This window comes from Artibeus jamaicensis, unplaced genomic scaffold (genome assembly GCF_021234435.1).
Source record: "Artibeus jamaicensis isolate MK-2021 breed Jamaican fruit bat unplaced genomic scaffold, CSHL_Jam_final contig_354, whole genome shotgun sequence".
Lineage (NCBI taxonomy): Eukaryota > Metazoa > Chordata > Mammalia > Chiroptera > Phyllostomidae > Artibeus > Artibeus jamaicensis.
This window is the reverse complement of record NW_026521803.1, coordinates 16,147,267-16,154,350: the sequence shown is the minus strand read 5'-3', so window position 1 is coordinate 16,154,350 and position 7,084 is coordinate 16,147,267.

Genomic DNA, 7,084 nt, shown 5'->3' with positions numbered 1-7,084 from the left:
GGGAGGCAGGTGTCAACGAGGGTAACACAAATGAATTTTTAGGCACAGAGGGAGGAAAAAGGTGGGGGGAAAGGCAATGAAAGTACAATAAAGAGTATCTAGTAAATAATCTTAGAAGAAGGCATAAATTAAGATCAAGGTCAAAGTAGAAACATTAGTCTAAGAAGATGAAAGATAGGGGGTCACCCTAAAAAAACAATGAACTCTTTTCATAATAGCGAGATGAAAGCACAGGAGGGTTAGAATTAAATAGTTCACAAAAGAAATGCAAGTTAAATATTAAACTTAAGTCTTTAAGAAAAAGCAGGAAAGGAAACTAGAAGTCTATAATGTATGAATATGAATATAAAAAATTCAAACCATAATGAGTGTTATACAAGAATTAAATGAATTTTTTGAGGAAAGATTAAGATAATTTCGTTACTTTTTTCAAAAAGAAGTAATATAAATTCTATTTCTAAAACACTTCCCCCATTTCTTATTTTCTGTTTCCACAGCTACCAAATGAATTCAAATTTCATTGCTAATTATGTAGCCTTTTGCAAGTATGTCTTAGCTGGTCTCCTTTTTGTTAATCTATTTTCCATATAATCTTTTTCATAAGCTACAGCCAAATTAATCTTCTTAATGCATACCTCTGATTTCATCACATCTCTCTTCAAAAGCTTTCCCTTACTCCCCATGTCCAGGCAAGTAAAATCAAATGTCCTTTACTTGACATTCAGACATGGCCAAGACTTGGTTCTGCACCATCTTTATTTCTTGCTATGGTTCTTCAAACACCACCTGAGCTGAGATGTAGGCAGAGGTTTCAGAGAGGAGGAAGTTTCAGTAACCTAGCGAAGTGGTGACAAAGGCAGTGATCACAGAGAGAAAAGGCCAGTGGAGAGACAGTTTGGGAGGTCATTGTGACATTGGGAATGGAAAGTGAATGAGAGGGAAGAACCAAGGACAAGTCAAGTATTTCAAGTTGGGAGGCTATTGTATGATAAAAGAGTTCACTTATACAGTTAGAAAAATGAGCAAAAGTGAACCTAGTGTCTAAGGTGTCCACATCCAGAGAGTGTTATGGGAGAAACTCCTAGAGACTCAGTTCTTTTTGCCAACACAGTAAAGAATTATGGGCCAGTGAGCCTACTAGCCTGCAAGCCAAGTTTGTTAATGCTGAGTTCTTATAGAAAAGCAAAAGCAAGGGTGTCTAGAGCAAGAGTGGCTAGAAGCCAGGTGACCAGCACCCAGATGGCCAGAGGCCAGGTGGCCAACAGAAAGAGAGTCCTTTGTTTTGAGGACTTATATAATTGGTGGGGTGGGGGTGAAGAGGTTACATATTGATTGATGGGTGAGGTGGTGCCAGCTTTCCTGGGGAGACATGACTACGTAAACGTAGGTGTGGGGTCTGTTAGGTTGAGTCCTTATCTTGCTCCAAATTCTATTTTTCATTTTGTATATGTGACAGGGAGCAGGCAGTTAATCAAATGGGCTAATTGGTCACTATAGACCCTCTCCCCTTCTCCCTTCCAGGGCTTGGGAAGAATACATGTCTCACAGTCCTTTTCCCAGCTAGTGGAGATGATGTACATAGATGTTCAAGGGCTCCTTCCTGCACTATTCTAGTCTGCACTTGTTTGGGATGCCTGGTAGGCTAATCGCACTGAGGCTCAGGATTACTGGGCCAATGTGTGAGCTTTTGCTTTTAGCCTCCTGTATTAAGTTCTTTGTTAGATTGCAATGGTGAGGGCCCTGCCTTTATTTCCTCTCTGGCTGCTCATTCTACCGTAACAATAGCAGTTGGAAATGGTAGCCAGGGAGATGGAGCTTGGGAGAAATCAGGCTGAGGATGAAGATTCCTGGTCCCGAGCATGCAGGTTGGGTGGATTCAAGCATTTGGAGGTCACCAACAGGCACTGACAAGTCTGAGGCTAGAACTCTGGGGAAAACTAACATCTACTCAGTGATGAAAGCAAGAGGCAACTTCCCGGGCAGAAGTGACCCCCTCTGTGACCCACTTTTGAAGTGCTCTGTGCCTCTCTGAAACAGAGCTGTTTCATCAGAGTTGCTTCCTGGGGCATAGTGCCTGAGAGCAGAGGCAATGCCATCTTATTTTTATGTCCCCTGTCTCTAGGACAGGGTCTGATACGGAGGAATGCCCTAATAAATATTTACTGAATGATTCAGTAAGTGAGTGAAGAGTCACCTCCAGTTGCAGCTAAGGTTTGCTTTTTCTCAGAGAAACTCAGAGCCCCACTATGGGGCTCTTGCCTTTTCTTCTACACACGACTTGGTGTTTCCGATCGCAGCTCAGCAGTCTAACTGCCGTTTTCCTGTTCTTGATTGCGTGCGTCAGACTAAGCCAGACTGTCTGCGCGCCAATGCTCCTGGTCCATCCCACGCCCAGGATCTTTGTTTTTCTACCCCCAGGCTGGGGCTTACCTTCCATTTTCATCCTGGTTATTTTCCATAGGCCTCTATCTGGCTTCTGTATTTGCCTGAGGATTTATTTCTTCATCTTTGGTTGGAGACTGAAACCTAAACTCCTTAACCATGACTCAGCAGAATGGGCAGAGAACCTTTTCCTCTGACCTTTAATTGTCTCCAAAATGTGCATCCCAGAAGACAATTTCACCTAACTTACTTGGCCCAGGACGGATTTGGAAATTGAACCGAACTGTTTTATTTGGAATTTTTAGATGAATCTTTTGTGTCTTTGGAGTAAGAGGAAGCATTTCTTCTTCCTTCCCACATACCCTGGATCAGTGAGGGGCCCAGGCTGAGAGAACTGCATTCCCTGGGAACGTTGGGAGTATAGACCTAGGGCTCCACCTCGGACATACTGTATCGTAATTCTTAGGGTGGGCCCAGTAATCTGTGATTTGACAAGGCCTCCGGGGGATTCCGATGAGCTTTAAAGTCTGAAACTATCGTCTTAGATGCAGCTCGTGCTGCACCTGAGCTTGTGCCATGGAGTCCAAAGCCTGGTTTCTCTGACAGCTCTGCTACTTCCTAGCCAAGTGATGTTGGATGAATGACTTAACCTCCCAGGACCTTACCGTTTTTGTCTGTAAGATAAACTTTTTGAGTCAGTTGATCACAGACTGGAGTCACAGTGTTCTTCGGCTCTATGAACACCTGTGAAGACAACGATACGAATCTCCCTGGTTTCAGCTCACAGGGCAGGGCTGCAGGTCTGATGAGGTTGGCCGGTGACCAAGGGGATGGCTCCCTTTAGGTCCCTCTAACCTTGCTGGGAAGCAATCTATTTAGCTAGGTGTCTTTAAAACATATAAGAACTGCCTAGCTTCCTTGCCAAAGTTCTGTGTTGAGAGATGCTAAGCAAATGATCTGTGACCTCTGGGTTGTATTGAATCAGGGTCTCTTGAATCTGTAGAGAAAGAACTACTTGCAGGCATTAGGAATACTGATACCCAAACAATGATCAACCCAGAGTTCAACCCAAATAGTGGCTTAGTGCTGGTGCGTTTTAGTTACTTATGAATTCAGCAGAGGAGCTTGTTCATTGTGTTCTCAATTTAAAGAGTTTAAACTACAAGGGCACTCTGAAAATGAGTGCTGATTCTTCTAGAGAAGTAAACCATGTCATTAGCTGCCTGTACAGACAATACAGTGCCCTTGAAACACAATTCAGCTTCTATTCTTTTAATGTGCGTTCATACCAACACTATAATTTCTCCAGTTGGGACAAATGTTTGCCACAAAAACAAAATCAATTTACCCATAGCTTGACTTGAGTCATGCATAACCCTGCTTGGCTTTCTTCCCACCACTTAGCTCTGAAACTGCTCCGAAGTCACCATGAAGATAGCTGGTGTTTCTTGGTGGGTTTTCCTTGCAGCACAGCTGCAGTCAGCCCACAGCCTTTGCCATTGCTAATGCCCGTCCTGGTGGGTGCTGTGGGGCTGAAGCCAGCTTCTGAGACTGGAGCATGGCTTCACCTTGCAGCATGCCCCTCCCCCTGAGCTCTTCACTGACTTAGCCTCCATCCAGAGACCTCAAGGCCTATTGAAATGGCATCGGAACTCAGAGCTCCATAGTGGGGACTCACTGCTAATTTTCTAGAGAACATTACAAATATAAGTCAGTGTGCATGTCTGCTCAGATTGGGTTTTTGAAATCTCTTCTTTAGCAGGGACAGATGAGGGAATATGATTTAAAAACTTAGGCTGGGTCTCTTGTCTGAAGGATAGAATTTGAATTTTTGGCCCCACACTTTTTTAAGCCTTCCAAGCATCCCCTACTCTCTTATATGAGGGGCATAGCCAAATCTGTCTATAGCTGTCCTAGCCATGAGGGCTCCTACACAGAGAAATAGTGTTTACCTTGAGGGACAAGGTAGCATGGTGGACAATACATGGACTTGGAGTCAGGAAATCTCAGTGTTGACTCCAATTTTGCTCAATAGCACTAGCTGTTTTACCTGAGTTTTCTTATACAACCTGGGAGGCTTCATGTCTTCATCTGCTAAACAGCAATAAGACTAGTGTCTATCTGTTAGGGAGTATTTAATGCAATAATGAATAAGAAGCTCAGCACTGTTACTGGCACATAGTAATTCATAAATGGTGGTCTAATTGGTAGCAGTGGATGGGAAGATTGGCAGGCCTGCCTTAAATTTTTGTTTAAGCAATTTAATCTTTGGCTCTGTTTGTTATGGACACTCTGCATATAAAGTTGCCAACCCATGGCCGTCTCCTTTCATGTCCCAGCTTTTTGGGAAGGGATCAGTACATCACATCTCAGTTTAAGATCCATTTCATTTCTTCCCTGAATACAAACATTGTCATCATAAAATATGAAAGTCCTGCCAGAATTTGGATATTTGTTAGTTAACCTGGTAGCTGCCACTTAGATTATGAAGCATGTAGTTATGAAGTCAATAATTATCAGGGCATTTATGCGATGTCCATTATTTAAGTGGGATCCACTGTACCAAATGACTATCACAGGTCAGACAGTTCGTGGAAATACAGGTAGTTAGTGAATTAGGTCAAGGAGGGAGAGGAGCCCTATTGCGTCTATTGATGCCGGGAAATATGATGAAGCTTGGCAGTCTCCTCCTCCTGGCCGTGCAGCAATGGGACTCTGAAAAATCTGCATTGGAATGGGGAGGACTGGAACTGGGCCTTGTTTATTATCAGCTAAAGTAGAGCTGTTTATATCACGTTTCTAAGTTACATCTGGTTGCAGTCCCTGGTAAGTAGGTCAAGGTGATAGTTGCATCAGTAGCATGTAAACTTTGCCCTAGGCTTTGAGCTTCTGTGAATTCATAAACTCATTTTTAGCAGGCTCAAAACGTACCCATTCAAAGGAGCTCACTCTGCAGTGGGTTGAGTTCATAAACAGAGACTCTGGACTCTGGGCTCCAGGTAGCAGCATGTTGCCTGACTGAATGGGGAAGGCTTCAGTGTTTGGCATGTAGCTCAGTGGTTCCAACCATTCCTAATAGAATGTAGAATTCTTTTTTTAATATAAAAAATTCTTGGACTTTTTTTACATTAAAAAAGAAAAATTCTTGGCCTTTTTTTTACATGAAAAAAAGAACTTTTAATATTTGCCTACTTAGAAAAAAATCTACGGTAAAATGTTCATAAAAATAGCAATGCCTTGAAATGATTTTGTGTTTTATAAATCAAATGTGTGTGTCCATGTTTGAGAAATAGTAATTGGATGAGTAACGAGATGAATCGATGGTAATTGATTCCTGGATAAAATATCCATTTCAATCCCTTTCAGCAGCTGGGCCAGGGATTGGCAGGCCCTTTGCCATATCTAGCGCAGACGGAGGTCCTGAAGCCGGAGCTCGTGAGGGTTCTTCCACCACGGCCTGCATCTGCGACTGCGTGCTGGCAGGGGGCAGCTTGAGGAGTGAGTGGACATGTGCCCTGAGGAGAAGTGCAGCACTAGGTCTTAGCTGCAAGGGAAATTTTACGCATAAACTTGTCCTCAAACAACTAAAACCTCTTGCTGGGAGAGTGTGTTAGGGTTACACATTGGAAACCAGGGGTAATAGAGAGATTAGCAGAGAAAATGAAGAGAAGCATAGAGCAGGTCGCTCTACCACAATAGGTGTATTGGGGTCAGCCACTATGTGTTCCAGCATTTTCTGGGCGACCAGATGAAGGTGAGGTCCTGGGAAGAGGGGTCCTGTGGACCATCCAGGAACTAAAGTCCCCAGTCACGCTGCTCAGCGTTCCAGGCACATTTGCTCTGGAAACCAACTCTAGCTCGTTCTTGTAGCTACTTCCTGGTTGCACCCTGCAGTGAGTGCGCTGGGTGCTTTTTTTCCCTGAGCAGCTTTTAGAGCCAAATCAGAGGTTAGATCCAAACCTCTGGGGCAGGCAGCCTGGGCTCTGACCGAGGCTCATGGGAGGGGCCACGCTGCCTGCTGCCCTCGTCCAGACTTCTTCTACCCAGAAGTGGCTCCTTGCTTCTTCTGGGGGCATGTGCACAGGCCACGACTGTCTGAAGAGAAGCGGTGCTGGGAGTCGGGAGCTAGTGGGGAATAAAGAAGGGGGAAACAGGGCATCCTTGGGGCCCAGGCACCATGTTTGGTTGGATTCTTGGCTGAGATTTGACATTTAAACCCTCAACTTGCCAGGTTTTTTTTTGTTTTTGTTTTTGTTTTCAGTTTAGAGCTTGGTCTTTCTGAGAAAGCAGTATTTTTTAAAGTGGTGCAAATGAGGTTGGGGGATTATCTGGGGATTTCAACATTGGACAATTCCCTTTAAGAAGGATAATCTGCCACTTGAATGCATGAGGGTTGCAGTTTTAAGTCTTACTCGGGTTGCAGGGGACCACCCTGGCTGAGTGAAAGCCAGTGAACATAAGAAAACTAAGGTCTACCCCAAAAGAGATGTGTCTTACCACCAGAGCTCAGGAAAATGGGCTTCCTCTTAGCTGTTGGGCTGGAGCTGCTGGTTCAGCAGGAAATCGGGGGTGAGAGGCTCTTAGAAAACACTGTTGTTAAAAAATCAAAGAAGACACGCAGACTTGTTCAGTCCTTGCCGTTTTGCTGGTGCGTCATTGTGGCCGTGAACCTTTTTGGATGTTTGTATCTCTATATACCTAC